The sequence below is a fragment of the Ascaphus truei genome, chromosome 3 (assembly GCF_040206685.1).
Source record: "Ascaphus truei isolate aAscTru1 chromosome 3, aAscTru1.hap1, whole genome shotgun sequence".
Taxonomy (NCBI): Eukaryota; Metazoa; Chordata; class Amphibia; order Anura; family Ascaphidae; genus Ascaphus; species Ascaphus truei.
The window spans coordinates 351611349-351629292 of record NC_134485.1 but is presented as its reverse complement, the minus strand read 5'-3'; the positions used below and the strand labels follow the sequence as shown (position 1 = coordinate 351629292).

General features: G+C 46.7%; 1 long non-coding RNA gene across 1 annotated transcript in view; it reads right to left on the bottom strand.

The window, feature by feature from the left end:
- Positions 1–4846: 4846 nt before the first annotated feature.
- The window catches only part of LOC142491141 (uncharacterized), a 32630-nt gene continuing 19532 nt past the window's right edge, over positions 4847–17944 (bottom strand). Inside the window, exon 4 of the long non-coding RNA XR_012800304.1 lies at positions 4847–6262. This is a non-coding gene — a long non-coding RNA (uncharacterized LOC142491141). The remainder of the gene's footprint in view (positions 6263–17944) is intronic.

Sequence of the window (17944 nt, the reverse complement as noted above, 5' to 3'; positions counted from 1 at the left end):
AAATGACTGGGAGTGGAAAAGTTGAATACAGAGATGGTATTAAAAAATTGACAATTTATATGTTTCTGTTCGGGGACCTATTGGGGTGCATTTACCCCCCCCCCCCCCCCCCCCCCCCACCTCCGGCTCCCAGAGCTACTTAACCTCTGGTTGAAAGGAGAATAAATTATAAGGCAAATATGTTTCTCCGTCTGTTCATGTTTATACAAATATAGGCTTCAAATCGTATTTTATACAGTCAAAGTTAAAGCATGTGATAAACTGCATTTCTAAAACAAGGGTGCTATCTGGACCTTGGGTTAATTGGCTCGGATTTACCCGTTGACATTGCTCTCTACAGATAAATAAGAGGGCGGATATAGCTCTGGGTATCATATAGGCAAGGGCCCAGTCCCTTGCCGTACTTACTTGTTGTTTACTATTTGTATGGATACAGAAGCATAGAATGGGTGAACAATTCGAAGCTCATAGAACAAAGTGTGAAATCTCATGGCTGCACACCCTACTTCCTTCCCCTACCTCTCCCCCTTTCTCCTCCCCCCTGCCCTCCTCCCCCATCCCCTCCTTCCCCTCCTCCTCCTCCTTCCCCCTTCTCTTTTCCCTCACTCCTCCCCTTCAATGCAAGAAGCCAATACAAATAGAGCCAACTCAACCCAAGTGAGATACCTACTGTATATTGACTTTTCCAGACATTATCTACTTTGGACAAGAATGTATAATAATCCCACTTTAAAATCCAGTTTATTCTCTAACTCTCTGGTGAATACCTTTCCAAATGTTTCATATATACAGGCATACCCCGCTTTAAGTACACTCACTTTAAGTACACTCGCGAGTAAGTACATATCACCCAATAGGCAAACGCCAGCTCACGCATGCGCCTGTCATCACGTCCTGAGCAGCAATACCAGCTCTCTACCTGTACCGAAGCTGTGCGCAAGCGGGAAGACTACAGAGCCTGTTACAAATGCGTTATTTACATCAGTTATGCACGTATATAATGATTGCAGTACAGTACAAGCATCGATAAGTGGGAAAAGGGAGTGCTTCACTTTAAGTACATTTTCGCTTTACATACATGCTCCGGTCCCATTGCGTACGTTAATGCGGGGTATGCCTGTATATATAAATATGTAAAACGGAAATTGTCTATGTCGATAACTGAGGGTCCTCATACCCTCTTCTTCGTTCTCCCCAAACCCCCGAGAACGGGGTTGTCTCCCTAGCTCACTATGCCTGCCTTTCCAGTCATTATGGTAACTGGTGCTACTACTTTAGGGCATTTGTTAAGCCCTCCCCTATCTCGTTGTTCTTCCCCCCTGCTGTCTGTACCCCTCCTACAACCCCGTCTGAAAGATTTACTCTCCCCTCCTGTCACCCCATCCGCCGAGTCCCTAACGGAAGATGAGATATGGTCTCTGTGTACCTTGAATTAAAAATAAATAAATATATGTAATGATCTCCACAGTGGGAAAGTGGGTGGTTTGCAACCTTATCTTGCACTACTGGATCTTACTCAACGTCAAAGGCCTACAATCTGACAGAAAATAATTCAAAAGAGCAGGGGGAGGGGGATATTCTGTTCTTGCAGGAGACCCACTTCAATGTCTATGACCCCCCCAACACATTTAGAAACACCTTCCCACTGGGGTTCTAATCTTCATTTATCAGCAAAAAAAGAGGAGTAGTGATTTTAATTAGGCAGGGTGTCTCTTTTAACGCCGAAAGAGTGATCACAGACCCGGTTGGTAGATTTCTGATAATATATGGCTCTCTTGCAGGCATAGAAGTTACGCTAGTCAATCTATATGCGCCAAATGAGAATCAAATTGAGTTCATGAAGAAGGTCCTGGAAACAATAGATCCTCAGTCCTTGATCCTCATCTGTGATAGTGGGAGGTGACATGAATATGGTTCTTACACCCGAAATAGACAAATCAACCACCCAGGGCCAAACACATTCGGTTCATGTCCAAAGAAACGCAAAACAAATTCAGGGACCTACTAAAGGAATTTTCCCTAACAGACATATGGAGGGCACAGCATCAAGGTCAGCGAGACTACATTTTCTATCCCCCACCCCTTTCTAGTTAAAAGAAATATATATTTTTCACTCTTCTCTCAGATCAGATATTGGTTCAATTACCTGGTCAGATCATGCCCCAAATGACCTGACTCTCACCCTCCCCTTGGTCAAAAGTAATTTGTTTCGGTGGAAATTAAATTACTTCTAAATTATCCTGAAATAGAAAGCAAAATTAAACTATCATTGAATGAATACTTTACTATTAATAAGGAATCGGTATCGACACCTGCGATGTTTTGGGAAGCCCATAAGGCAACAATTAGAGGTGATTTCATTTCCATCGCCTCCCATAGGAAAAAAAAGTAAATTGAAATTGTACAAAGAACTAATAGATAAAATTACAAATTTGGAACAGCAACATAAAATGAATCCGTCAAAAAAATTATATAAATCTCTCTCAGCCACCAGGATGACATTGAGTCAGATCCAATTAGAAGACACTGAGAGGGCACTGAAATGGACCAACCAGCGATATTATGACAAGGGAAATAAGGCTGAAAGACTTTTAGCTTACAGACTTAGAGGTGTGAGAGTCAGGTCTCAAATTTCCACAATTCAAAGTAAGAATGGTAAAATCCTATCCCCCCTCCTTTTTGCCTTTTCAATTGAGCCATTAGCCTTAAACAGAGACAATACAAATATTCAGGGAATTACTAAATGGTAAGATCTCCCTTTTTCGCAGATGATATTATACTAACGTTATCCAACCCCCAAATATCTCTGCCCAATCTCCAATATCTTTTAACAGAATTCAGCAAAATATCAGGCTACAAAATTAATAATGACAAATCAGAAGCTCTAAATTTAACCCCCTAAGCCCATGAAATTAAGTTACTACAACTGAATTTTAAATATACAGTAAGTGGAGTTCCTCCCATATCAAATATCTAGGAGTTAAAATTGCCAGATATTATGGTATTATGGGAACCCCCTTCCCCCGCTACCCTCCCTGGGGCAACTATACCTACCCCCTGTACCCATTGATTGTCACAGTGGTAAACTATGACCACATATTGGTATGGATTGCCACAATGGCAATGAATCGGTAAGCAAAAAAAAATAAAAATAAAAAAAGAGCCACAAAATTAAAACACATGCCGTTAAAAAAAAAAACAAGCATTTGACAATAAAGCCATTGAGTGTGACTGTGGTAAACCATGCCCCCAATATGGGCATGGATAGCCACAATGAAAATGAATGGGCAAACTAAATAAAATACACAATTAAATAAAATTCAAACAATCAATGTGTTTCTTACCTTTGCTGTATTCACCCCCGTCCTACTCCAGCACCATCTCTTGACCGACAATGCAATGCTCCTCAACAGCCGATGCGCAGAAGTCCACGATCCTCTGTTGACTGAAGAGACGTCTCTGTTAAGTTCTTTCCTTCTTTCCTCTTTCTTTCCTTCTGTCTTCTGAGCTAAATAATCCAAAAGGGTCCGGAGATGTTACACCGATATCTTCTTGGGTTCAAATGAGATGGGACAGGCTTTATATAAGGCCTGTGATGTCATATTTTAGTGTCATTTTTTTGAGTAATGTGACGTCATCAAAAAGGGAGGGAGACATGCTACTTGATTGGCTATCTGACCTCCCTTTTGTGATGGTGCTTGTCTCAAATTAGGAAGCGGGCCCGCAGGGCTGAGGTAGGGATGCAAATAAACCGACCACAGCCTAGGGACAAAATCCCGTAAGAGTATCCATAGTCGGTATGGAATCAGGGGTCAGGGCTGGTGGCAATGGCACGGAGTCCAGGGTACAGGCAAAAGGTCAGGGCAGGCGGCAGGGGAGCAAAGTACAGGCAACAGGCAAAAGAGCAGGGCAGGCAGAAAGCAGCAAGGTCGGGTCACAGTCCAGGGTCAGCAACGGAATCCAACAGGTAACAGGAAACGGCGACCGCAAAGACCGACAGGAGCTGCAAAAACACAGAACTTTGCTCGGCGACTACCACAAGGAAGTGCAGCCTTAAATAGCAGACTGCCAGTAACCAAAATGGCCAAATTGAACAGAAAGGACAGGCAGCCTGAAAAACATGAACTGGCAGAAAAACCCAGCACAGATTGAGAAGAATCCTTACACCTTTTTGATGACGTCACATCACTCTAAAAAATGAAAGGCATAACATGGTATATCTACCAATCCGATTGCTTGGTGTACCATATCATGGCTGCCTTTTTCTTTTTTTGCTGGTGATGTCACATTAAAGGGAGGGAAGCATATACTATCTGATTGGCTGGCTTCCCTCCCGTTTTGATGACATCACATGCTTAAATAAAAAACGGAACCTGTCACATGGTACACCAACAAATTGGATTGGGGGTATACCATTTGACACTCAAATGTGAAGTCACAGGCCTTAGAGAAGGCCTGTCCCATCTCATTTGAGCCCAAGGAGACATCGGGCAACATCTCCTGCCCCTTTTGGATTATACCGCAGAGAAGACAGAAATAAAGAAACAAGAAAAGAAAAAAGGAAAGAAAATAAAGAAAAGAAGGAAAGAACTTACCGGAGATGTCTCTTCAACAAACAGATCATTGTGGACTTCTGCACATCGGCTGTTGAGGATTACATCATGGGTCAAGAGATTGTGCCGGAGTATGACGGGTGTGAATCTAGCAAAGGCAAGAAACACATTGATTGTATTTTATTTAATTGTGTCATTGTTTTTAGGTTTCCCATTCACTGCCAATGTGTTTATCTATGCCCCTTTCTGGGTATAGATAAGCACAGTGTCAAGCAATGCATTATTTGGCAAATTTTTGTTGAAATTAATGCGGCTCAGCTCAGGAGACCCGTGCTACAATACTGTGTTATTAAAATTAATATTCAAACTGCGTGATCGACTGTAAGAGCTGTGCAAGGAGATGCAGATCTCTCCGTGCAACTCTTCCAGGCTGTAGTTTAAGCAAACACAAACATAAGTCTTGGAAAAAAATCAAGAGTAGTGCAATGTTGCATTTTTTTTACCAAACTATAAACAAAATTGTGATTTTTCTTAGTGACTACCGTTTTGACACACATTTTTTATAGTGCGGTAAGAAAATGCAAACCCGCTCGGCAATCCACTAAACTTATCGAAGTTTTGTGAATAGGCCCCTTTGTCTATTATTTTATCACGTGTACTACTGCTGTAAATCACTATGTGCATGGATGGCACTATACAAACAAAGATATACCTACATTTTCATTCTCCTATGGATTTAATTTGAAAGGTTTCCATCCACTGATTTTTGCTACCCAAGATAGACATCATTTTCTACTTATAGCTCTATTCCATTTTTTTTGTAGAGTTGACACATATGTTGAACATCAATTGGTCTTGCCGAGATTCATAAGGAGGCCCTTCTTCTTACTTGCTTCAATGAGTTTATAGATGTCTTCTGGACATGTGCCAAAAATAACAAATGTCATCTGCAAATCGTAGGTGACAAGTATTCACTGTTGATTTTTACTCCTTTTCTTCCCAATTCAATGTTTTGAACAATTCATCAAGTGTTACTGTGGAAAGCTTTGGTGACTTATTTTTTCCCCCTGTTTCATTCCCTTGCTGATTCTTATCTTGCTTGTTTATTCATGTAATATACTAGTTCATGTGGCACTCTCATAATTGTTGCTAATAATACCAGTGTATGCTTTTTCAACAACTCTCCAGGTGTAGACAGAATCAAACACTTTTTTCATAATCCAATATGAAGCTGCAATGTGATTGTTGTGGCTTCCTTTGAACGGCCATTTAAATCCCTGTGAGGAAAAACTGGTAACTATATCAGCAACTATCTTGGGAACTGGGAGTCCCAGGAGCTGAAATGAATGCAGTTCAGCTTCCAGACGATACAACTGTTCCCATCCTCTAAAAATGGGTCATGTTAGGTAGGGCTGCTATATCAATACTGTGCAGCTAGTGTATTGTAAACTTATATACCGCTTTATAATATGCAGAGTTCCATGCATTAATATATTTTGAAGATAACTATGTCTGTGCTAAAACCTATATTCTACAGTCCTTCAGACACTGGCTGCACTATAGAAAGATAAGAGTAATTTGCATAATAAATCATGTCTCCAAATTTGCTGACTCCCAGCTACATTGATCAATCCTGCCGCTGAGTCCTCACTTCCAGGCATAGAAATTAAATCTTCCAACATCTTATCGCTCCCCGTATTTCTGTGATCCTGCCAAGAAGCAAAAGTGTGGTTATAATAAATACTAAAGGTGTGAGAGAAAGACACCGGACAGAGAAAGACTTTTAATCTAGCAATATTCCAGGATAAGAAAAAACCTTCCAGCAGATAATTTACTGAGGACCAGCCAAAAAAAAATAAATCAATAGGGTTATAGGACTGAAAACAAGATCAGAGATTAATGCAAAAAAGTTGTGCAGAATGAGAAGTGAAGGGGAAGAGAGGCAGATGCACTTCTTGAGTTCCAGGGACAAGGGTGTAGATCCTCAGAAGTCCATTAATGACTTAACGAGACGTTAACTTCATTAAGCTAAGACAGCCTGCTAGTAACTTTAATGGACGTCAGTTATAATGAGATGCAAAAGGCGTAGACCACCTCACAGCAGTCCGTTAAAGTTAACACAGAAGTTAATGCATTTTTTTTAGGACATCGCTATATTTGGCGTTAGGTGCTTTGAGCCAGGTAGCAGAATGTTCTTGTCCAGGGCTTTGAAGTGGCCAAAGTGAATACCTAGGACTAGGCCCAGAAATGTACCCAAGACCGGTGTATTAACCCCTTGGAAGCCATAGTGGCTATGAAGGCATGCATTATGCATGCCTTCATGGATACTAAGGTAACCGAAGGGTTAGTTCAAATAGCCTAAATACCCTACTACCACTTGAATGTCATAGCGGTACAACCACTATAGCATACAAGGGGTTAACCCCCTCCCCTAGTATCACCCTCTGAGTGGCCTACCCTCCCTTTCACATGTCACCTTCCACCATAACCCCTCCAACCTAACAACTCCCCACGAGACTAATGGGCAATAGCACTATTGGCAAAGTGTGGCTAATAGAGCTTTTCCCAATTGAAAAGCATTACAAAATGCATTAAAAATAAAGACATAAATCATAATCCCATTAAAAAAAAAATAATTTTAATCCATTGTTGTCACTGTAGCTACCTAGGCCCTCAATGGGGGCCTTGATTGCCAATGTGGCTATCAACGTTGACCATTACAAAATGTGATCACTTAACCGAGCCTTCTTAAAGGCCGTGTCCTTTATCTTAAAAGCCGCCCTGAAACAATCCAGTAGAGTTGATGCCCAACCATTAAAAAAAAAAAAAAAAAACTTAAATAAAATAAAAAACAAATCCTAGCCTGATGGCTAACAAAAAAACAAAACAAAAAAGAAATCCAAGGTTTGATGGGCAAAAAAAGCCGAAGAGCAAAACAAATCCAAGTCCGATGGCCTATTTGTAAGCCTGTAAGGAATCGGGGAGCGAGTCCCCCGCGGCAAGCTCCCTCCTTACCTTCAGGCTCGTGCAGCACCGCAGATCACACTGTGCACGCACGCAAAGTATGTCATCTGACGTTGTAGGGACTGGCCCCGCCCCGTGTCATGTCAGCGTTACGCGATGCAAACACGCGACGCGTGTGCACCGCTCCCCAGCTATGTATCAAGCCTCCTAATCCAAACTATTACCGTAGATTCATCTAAAAAAATTCTTCCACGGTAGCCCCGATCACAGCCATAACCAAGAAAGGGGCAGACGCTGCCCCCTGACCACCCGTGGCAGTCTAGGCCTTTGATCTTCTCAAAAAAGACTTTGTTTCTGCACCCATCTTAATTCATCCGGGCCCTACACTACCCTAACCCTGGAAGGGGATGTATCCAACGTGGGGGGCAGTGCCATATTATCCCAGAGACTGTCACCTCAAACCAAGCTACATCCTTGTGCGTTATTTTCTACGGCAGATCAGAACTATGACGTCGATAATCGGGAGATCTTAGCTATCAAACTTGCTCTACAAGAATGGAGACACCTCCTGGAAGGCACGGAAAACCCAATCACCATTCTTACTGATCATAAGAACTTGCTGTATATAGACAGCACCCGTCTTCTTGGAGCTCGTCAGGCCAGCTGGTCACTTTTCTTCTCACGATTCAATTATATAATTTCTTTCATTCCTGGGTCAAAAAATTTAAAAGCGGACGCCCTTTTTCCGACAGTTTATTGTTGAGGACAAACCCAAGGTCCAATCCAAAACCATTCTTCTGTCCAAATATATCCTGCCAATTCTTTTGATGTTCTGGATGACATTTTGACAAATTAATCTCATATTCCGGAAGGTCTAGAGGTTCCGGACGGTTGTTCGTTCGCGGCTCCACGTTTTTGCAAGAAAATCTTATAATGGGGTCATTTCCTCCAAATCTGCCGGTGCACCCAGGCACCAGAAGAACCATCGTCCTCATTAAACAAACTTTGTGGTGGCCCACTATGCAAAAAGACATCGAAGAATTTGTCAAGTCTTGCTTCATATGAGCCCGCAACAAGACACCTCGCAACAAACCACCCAGACTCTTACGTCCCCTTCCCATACCAGATCGTCCTTGGAGTCACTTGTCCATGGACTTTGTTGTCGAATTACCCCTCTCCAAGGGAATGAACACCACACTTGTCATAGTCAACTGTTTTTCCAAACAATCACATTTCATCCCTCTGAGAGGCCTTCCCAACTCGACCACGCTGGCTGATGTCTTTATTAAGGAAATTTTTCACATCCATGGGTTACCCTTAACCATAGTCTCCGATCGTGCGTCACAATTCATCTCCAAGTTCTGGCGGTCATTTTCCCAGAAGATGGGCATTGCCTTACACTTTTTGATTGGGTACCACCCCCAGACCAATGGTCAGACCGAGGACAAATCAGACCCTGGAGCAGTACTTACGGTGCTTATTACTAGCTGTGTCTGCAGTTGGGTGGAAGTGTTTTGATACTTGAAACTACTGTGCAGTCTACTTTTTGATGGTACTTAGTTCAGCTATATTGTGGGCAGATATCAGACACACATTTACATGTCACTATTCTACTTACCCACATTTATTTTGTTTGTACCATCAGGACTATATTGTGCCTGAGACGGTCCACTAAATGTTTTTTAGTGTTTTATATCTTTTTGTCAGTATTTTTCCTCGTCCATTGTTTATCTAATAAATTAATAATTTTGTACCGATTTTAAAGAGTGCCCCAGATTGAAGTTTCTGTAGGTCTTGTCTTGCAGGACCTACTAGCTTTTCTCATGTGCTTACGGTGCTTAATCTCAGATGCCCAAGACGACTAGGTGGACCATCTCCCCTGGGCAGAATTTGCCCACCATTCATTAACAAACGAATCAACATGGGAATCTTCATTTTTCATCAATAATGGATTTCATCCTGCACGGCTTACCATCCCATCTTCTTCTTCCAGGGTCCCAGCGGCAGACACTAGAATCAAGTTCTTATTTGACTCATGGAGGAGGATTCAAAGGAGCCTTGGGGAGGCTACTCAGACAAAAGAACCAGGCAGATCCCCATAGTCACAGGATTCCCGAATTCAACCCAGGAAACAGAGTGTGGCTATCGTCAAAGAACATCAGACTCAAGACACCCACTAGTTTGCTCCAAGATTTTTGGGTCCCTACCCAATTCTAGAAAAAATCCATGAAGATACCATCAGTGTTTCATGTCTCGCTCTTAAAACTCGTCTTCCAGAGCTCTCACTTCCCGGATTCCTCTTCCATGCCACCCACTCCAGTAATCATTGTGACGATGGGGAGGATTTGGCCCGGGATTAAAGGGGTTACACCCCAATTGGCCACCCCCTGACCTCACCAGGGAGACAAGGGGTTAACTGGGCTGAGGTCCAGAAATGTGATTTAACCCTTGTTATAACATGAAAATGTGTATTCCCCTGTTCCCAGGTTTTATTGTTATATCAGTGTCTGCATCACACACACACTAGGATCCATCCGGGAGTACAAGGGTTAATAGTTCTTTAATGATTATAGCCCTTTGTGTAATTTTCCCGCCTTTTCAGGCACCATTTTGCAGGGTCCCATAGGCCGCCATTAGGGCTCAATGCATTCTAATGGCGAATCTTGCTGTTTTAGTCCTGTTTCCTGTGAAGACCAGCAGATGGCGTCCGAGAGGAGGAGCGGCGGTTTCCCATTGTAAGTCAATGGGCCCATTGACTTCAATGGAGATTCCTCGAAGGAGCTTTCCAGGAACGAGTTGGCTGCCTTCCAAACCGCAAAACCGGAAAGCGGATACTTTTTCTAAAAGAGAGCTTTGATCACTTATTAGCCAAGTTCAACGACAAGTGGCGTGGGAATAAACAGTTCTAGAGCACCTAGAAATAAAATTCTTTTTGCCCCTAGTTCCTAGGCCTCCCCCCACTCGACCACCACCGGGTCCCCGAATCCTGGACCCCTGATAAGGGTCGAACCGAGAAGAGCGGGTCGCGCCATAGGTTCCAATGGCGGCGGCAGAAACAGCTCAAGAAAACGGCTAAGTGTGAAAAGCTGAAATTTAGGAATCCATAGCTCCGGTTCTGGAGGGTCCAGAGGGCCAGGGTTTGGGGTACCTGTAGTCACTGCTCCGGCATCGCTGCAGAACCATCCTTGACCCTCTTGGACCAACCCGACGGAGTATGGACCCCCTTGAAAGGTCTGGACTTTTCCCATAGACTTCAATTGCGGCCAATTTCCGTTGACCAGCTATGGCGGAAACCCCCCATTGACTTCAACGGCGGCGTGGCCCCGTTGAAAGTCTATGGCGGCGGATTCCCATAGCTGCCAGCTGCGGCGGTGTGCCATTTCAAGTCTATGGCAGCGAAGCCCGTTGTTTTCAATGGGGATTTAGTGAAAAAACGTGATTTAATTTACAGCGGAGATTATTGTATTAAAATAGGAAACGGTTTAAGGTGTATTTGTGTAACTCCAGTTCCGAGGGTCGTAGCAAGTCTCAAATTGGACCATAGGGTGTCCCAGTTCCGGCATTGAGAACTGGGAAGTTTGGACCCGCTGGACCCAACGGAACCGGATATTTTAATATGTTTTTGTTTTATCCTTAACACTGTGTCCCCAGGTAGGGACACAAACCAGAGGGAATTCCTTTGGCCATAAGTTAGCAGATGGCCAGGGAAGCGCCCTAATGTCTAGAATTTAAGTGCTGTTCAAAGGAGTTTATCACCTACACTGTTTACAGGAGGGCGGAGATGACTCAAACCAGAGCAGGCTATAAGTGTCCCATTTCACACCTTACAACAAAGGGTTTCCTGCCAGAAATTCCGTTTAGTAGACTGGCTGGCATTCCTGATGCAAATGTGGGGCTGCAGAAATGGGACCCCAGAGTCCAACTGAGCATGTGCCAATTAGCTGGGGGCATGTTTCAAAATGTGTTCCCCATGTTAATGAGTTGCTACAGGTAATTGAAAACCAATCACCTGTACTTAATGTTAAGGATAGGGTTACAAAAGGTTTATAAACGGTTGTCCACCCTTTATCCTGTGTTGTTCTTCTATACCATCTTGATTGCTGAGAGAAATGCTATGCAATGTCTGCATGCAAGGCCTTTTCATGGCTTTTCGTGTCTTGGGATGATGAAGAGTGCTGTATGAACTGCCAGTCCAGATGTGACTGTTTCATCATTTCCATCTTTAAGTAAGTGTCCATATTTTGCCTGTTGTTTGTATATTTTGTGTGTTCACCTTTATAAAGGAATAAATGATATTTTATCATATCTAAGTCTCGTCCAAGTTCAACCCAGTTATATATATATATATTATATTATATATATTTGGTGTAAATTGCAGCCTGTCATAAGGTCACCGTGACAGGCCTGTAATTAACTGGTGGCAGCGGCGGGATTGAACTGGACCTGTATTACTAGTGTTCTGCGGGATACTGTAATATAGTGGGAACTTGATGGTAATTGCAAGTTCCTGGGACTAAAGATATTGAACACACAGTGTACAACATATAACACAAGATATGGCACCTCCTCACTGTTCCCCTACTTGTGAGAAGCATTACCTCCAGAACCAAAGTGCCGGCAATCCGTCTGACTGGAGCCGGGCACCGAGACCGGAGGAGTGCATCAAGTCAGCGCGGGGACCAGCAGCCAGCAAGGCTGAGAGAGAGACAGCGATCGGTGAGCATGAAACCCGGCAGGCTGAGCAAAGATCCACAGCTGCAGCCACTGTAACCATCAAACCGCCCGGAGAGCAGGGAATGGACCCAGCTCCGGGATGGCAGAGACTTGTGGAGGGAGCGGGTGGTCTCGGAGACCATGGAAGTCTTGCACCAGGAGAGGTAACGGCCGTTGTGGCGGTCCGTCCATTTTCCCTGAAAGAGCTGGCACTGGTGTGTGCGTTGGGCAAGACGTGGTTCCCGGCGAAGTGGACCCAGTTCCTGGTGTTGGTACCACACCGACCCGCTTATCCCCTCCCAGAGCCCGGCGCTCAAGCAACTCCGCTCTGGACTCCGTTGCCCCTTGCTGGGGTTAGTCCACCGGTGGCGGAGGAGCTCTGGAATGAGCCCGGCGCTCAAGCAACTCCGCTCTGGACTCCGTTGCCCCTTGCTGGGGTTAGTCCACCGGTGGCAGAGAAGCACCGGTAGCCGCTGCGGCACTGCCAACAAATGGGCCACAATAATGCCCAGTGCCCAGACCGTGCGCGGTCGGGCGAAGAAGCCCCTCAGGGCCAGCACTCACGAGCTGCGGAAAAGATGACCCAGTTAGCGGCATCCTCTGATGGCTCCCGCCCAGCCAGGGCGACAACCCTCCTCGGGATGTCTCCTGGAGAACCTGGACGGGCTGCATCAGCAACAGCGGCGGAGAGCAGCGGAGATCCACCTGATCCCGGTGGAGAACCGGCGGAGAAGAAGCCGCCACTCCGGCATCCTGCCGGCGGCAATTTTATTTGGGGGCAGGGTTGGGGTGTGCGGGAGGTGGGTGTTTCACATTGTTTGGCGGAGTTGGCGATTCCCAGCGATGACCAGAGCCCCACAATCCACGCCGGCGACCCTGCATCAAAGCCGGGTACTGCTGCGGCAGCTACCGGGGCTCGCCCATGGCGGCGGCGGCGGCAGAAGAGCCGCGATTCCGGCAAAGTGCCGGAGCCCTTTCTGAGTGGGGGGAGGGACAGGGATTGCGGGAGGGGGTTATGTTACCAAGTTTGCATGGAGCTGTGTTTCTCCACAAAGACCTGGGACCCCGGTCCTGCATCGTTTCCCCTGTGCCAACCCCGGGCGCTGCTGCGGCGGCGACCCGTTGCTTCCCGGCCCAGATGATGCCGGCGGCGGCCACTCCAGGCCCCCTGCAATCGGGACCAACGAAAGCGGCAGTCTCTGCGGGGACCAGCGAGGTAAGCCAGACCAAGTCGCAGACTGACCCTGACTTATTTTTCCCTATGACTGTACCCTGTTGTTTCACTATACGGGTGACTGGGGGGTGGCAGGAGATAGGGGTACCAGGGGAGGGGCAGGAAGGGCAGCTTGTAGGGCAGATAGACTTCCCCATTACCCTGGCGGAGCAGCAAGGGGACTCTCGGTTAAGAGCCCCACTGTTGCAGCCTTGCTACGGGCTGGAGGTATCAGGCTTTGTGGCAAAGTTAGACCACCCCCAGATTACCTGCCAGCCAGGAGCTAAGGTGGGTGCATCTGCACCAGCAACCCTGAGCTCATCCCCGGCAGTGGGGAGACAGTGTCAGGGAGATGGCCTCACTCAGGTAGCCCTAGGATCCAGGTTAGGATTAGCTAGGGAGAAGCGGAGTGAGGGGAGGCTGCAGGTAGGTAGCCAGCATCACTTCTCAGTGGGAGAAGAAGGGCTAGTGGTAGCCGGGGAGGGAAAGCAGCAGGTATGGCAGCTAGAGTTCCACATTACCCTGGAAGAGCCTCAGGGGGTGTCTCAGATCAGCAACCCCCTGTTGCAGCCTGGCTATGGGCTGGGGGTATCCGGGGCAGTGGCAGGCTTGTGCCACCCCAGGGATACCTGCCAGCCAAGAGCTAAGGCGGTTGCATCTGGAGAGATGCTCCTGAGCTCATCCCTGGTAAGGGGGAGAAGAGGTCAGGGAGGTAGGTGCACTCAGGTAGTTCCAGTGTCTGGGTTAGAATTGCCCAGGGGAGAGAGGAGTGCAGGTTGGCTGCAGGGAGGTAAGCAGCAGGCTGAGGTGCTGGGCCTAGGGGATGCTAGGCAGGGAGACACCATGGAGCAGGGGGAGATAGGAGGTCAGTGGGGTGTTAGGCAGCTGGCAGAAGCTAGGGATGGGCTAGGTAGGCAGAAGGTCCCTTGTTCTGACGGGCCAGGAGTGACCCCCCTGACAGATTCCCCAGGGTTCCCAAAGGAGGGGCTGTGGGTAGATAGGCAGCCAGGGAGGAGAGTCAGGAGTATAGCAGAGCAGCTACAGGTAGGCACAGAGCCAGGGCAGGTATGGTCCCTACAGGATAGTGACATAGCTCTTTCCCAGACTTGGTTGACAGGAAAGCGACGGTCTGTGCTGGATAGCTGGTCTCCTGCAGGTGTAGAAACATGCCAGTCTCTGGGCAGTGTGCAGCCTGGTCTGCAAAGGGGCCCCTTCACCATGGACTTGGTTCACCAGGCACTGGGTGGGGGGCAGAGGGAGGCAAAGGAGAATGCCCGGTGGCCACGGTGGAGCACTGCTCCGCAGGATCTGTACTTTACAATCCACTGTGGCCAGGACAATGTACTGGACAATGCCGAAGGACAATTTTGCCAAGCCAACCCCTCAGGACTTATGGAGTGCTTCAAGGGCGCCAGTGGTATCCAGTGCCAGGGCGAGGGAGCTGGGGCACCAGGCACCCATTGAGCAGGGGAGGTGTGACGATGGGGAGGATTTGGCCCGGGATTAAAGGGGTTACACCCCAATTGGCCACCCCCTGACCTCACCAGGGAGACAAGGGGTTAACTGGGCTGAGGTCCAGAAATGGGATTTAACCCTTGTTATAACATGAAAATGTGTATTCCCGTTCCCAGGTTTTATTGTTATATCAGTGTCTGCATCACACACACACTAGGATCCATCCGGGAGTACAAGGGTTAATAGTTCTTTAATGATTATAGCCCTTTGTGTAATTTTCCCGCCTTTTCAGGCACCATTTTGCAGGGTCCCATAGGCCGCCATTAGGGCTCAATGCATTCTAATGGCGAATCTTGCTGTTTTGGTCCTGTTTCCTTTGAAGACCAGCAGATGGCGTCCGAGAGGAGGAGCGGCGGTTTCCCAATGTAAGTCAATGGGCCCATTGACTTCAATGGAGATTCCTCGAAGGAGCTTTCCAGGAACGAGTTGGCTGCCGTCCAAACCGCAAAACCGCAAAGCGGATACTTTATCTAAAAGAGAGCTTTGATCACTTATTAGCCAAGTTCAACGACAAGTGGCGTGCGAATAAACAGTTCTAGAGCACCTAGAAATAAAATTCTTTTTGCCCCTAGTTCCTAGGCCTCCCCCCACTCGACCACCACCGGGTCCCCAAATCCTGGACCCCCGATAAGGGTCGAACCGAGAAGAGCGGGTCGCGCCATAGGTTCCAATGGCGGCGGCAGAAACAGCTCAAGAAAACGGCTAAGTGTGAAAAGCTGAAATTTAGGAATCCATAGCTCCGGTTCCGGAGGGTCCAGAGGGCCAGGGTTTGGGGTACCTGTAGTCACTGCTCCGGCATCGCTGCAGAACCATCCTTGACCCTCTTGGACCAACCCGACGGAGTATGGACCCCCTTGAAAGTTCGGGACTTTACCCATAGACTTCAATGGCGGCCAATTTCCGTTGACCGGCTATGGCGGAAACCCCCCATTGACTTCAACGGCGGTGTGGCCCCATTGAAAGTCTATAGCGACGGATTCCCATAGCTACCAGCGGCGGCGGTTTGCCATTGAAAGTCTATGGCGGCGAAGCCCGTTGTTTTCAATGGGGATTTAGTGAAAAACCGTGATTTAATTTACAGCGGAGATTATTATATTAAAATAGGAAACGGTTTAAGGTGCATTTGTGTAACTCCGGTTCTGAGGGTCGTAGCAAGTCTCAAATTGGACCATAGGGTGTCCCAGTTCCGGCATTGAGAACTGGGAAGTTTGGTCCTGCTGGACCCAACGGAACCGGATATTTTAATATGTTTGTGTTTTATCCTTAACACTGTGTCCCCAGGTAGGGACAGAAATCAGAGGGAATTCCTTTGGCCATAAGTTAGCAGATGGCCAGGGAAGCACCCTAATGTCTAGAATTTAAGTGCTGTTCAAAGGAGTTTATCACCTACACTGTTTACAGGAGGGCGGAGATGACTCAAACCAGAGCAGGCTATAAGTGTCCCATTTCACACCTTACAACAAAGGGTTTGCTGCCAGAAATTCCATTTAGTAGACTGGCTGGCATTCCTGATGCAAATGTGGGGCTGCAGAAATGAGACCCCAGAGTCCAACTGAGCATGTGCCAACTAGCTGGGGGCATGTATCAAAATGTGTTTCCATGTTAATGAGTGGCTACAGGTAATTGAAAACCAATCACCTGTACTTAATGTTAAGGATAGGGTTACAAAAGGTTTATAAACGGTTGTCCACCCTTTATCCTGTGTTATTCTTCTATACCATCTTGATTGCTGAGAGAAATGCTATGCAATGTCTGCATGCAAGGCCTTTTCATGGCTTTTCGTGTCTTGGGATGATGAAGAGTGCTGTATGAACTGCCAGTCCAGATGTGATTGTTTCATCATTTCCATCTTTAAGTAAGTGTCCATATTTTGCCTGTTATTTGTATATTTTGTGTGTTCACCTTTATAAAGGAATAAATTATAGTTTATCATATCTAAGTCTCGTCCCAGTTCAACCCAGTTATATATATGTAACCATGCTGTAAAATGGATTACAGTCATCTCTCCTGCTGACAGTAAGGCCTGGTATGTTATGGGCATGCCAGCAGTAATTATGGAGGTTTGCCCTCACACACTGGTGAGGTGCCCTATGTATGGATGGGAGTGGTCACATGCTCTGAATCCATGATTAGTGATGTCAGAGTTGTGCCAGCCCCCAGAGGATACATAAGGCACAGCACAGCTCAAAAGTTAGGTTATTGAAGGTTGTTGCGGAGTGTTGGAGGAGTTGGTTGTAGAAGGAGCAAGTCTGAGTACAGACATGGGAGGAGACAGCTCATGAGACTGTGACCAGGGACCTGGTCACAGTGAATATCTCCCTGAGGGGAGATAGGGAATCCACCAATTTGGGAAAAGACACCTTTCAAAGGGAAGTGCGGTGAACATGAGCGGCTGAGTACAACCGCTGTGAGGGGCAGATGGCCCGCCGCAAGTCAATAAAGATGATCTTGTTAACTCATACCCTCGTGTGTAAGTGTGGAGTGACTACACAGAGGAGTGCACCACAGAGGAGTTCCTCACCAGGACCATCCACAAGCGGACGCTGGGATCCTGATGAGGTGGAGGCGCTGCACTGGATATAGGTAGGACTCATGCACACTACCTCAGCTGCCTGTCTGGGTTGGAATCCCCACACAATATCATGCGGGAGACTCAGGAGTCCTGTTGCCAACAGGTGCACCACCAGACACTACACTGTAATGGGGACTTGTTAGACCACAGGGGCCAATGTGAGATTGGGTGGGTCAGGCTAGGCCAGAAAATCCGTTACATTTGGAGGCGCTGCTGAGATATGTAGACCTGTCAACAGGACAGGCTTTTGCTAGGTCACTTGGAAACAGGGAGAGTGTCTGCTGCCACTTTGTGCTGCGTTGGGACGGACCTAGGGGTAGTCAGGGGGCTGATGGAGTTTGTCAGTTCGCAGGGACGACCTAGGGGCCTGAAAAGAGTTGGGGGTTTGGAGCCGGGCTATAGCTGTCCTAGTCA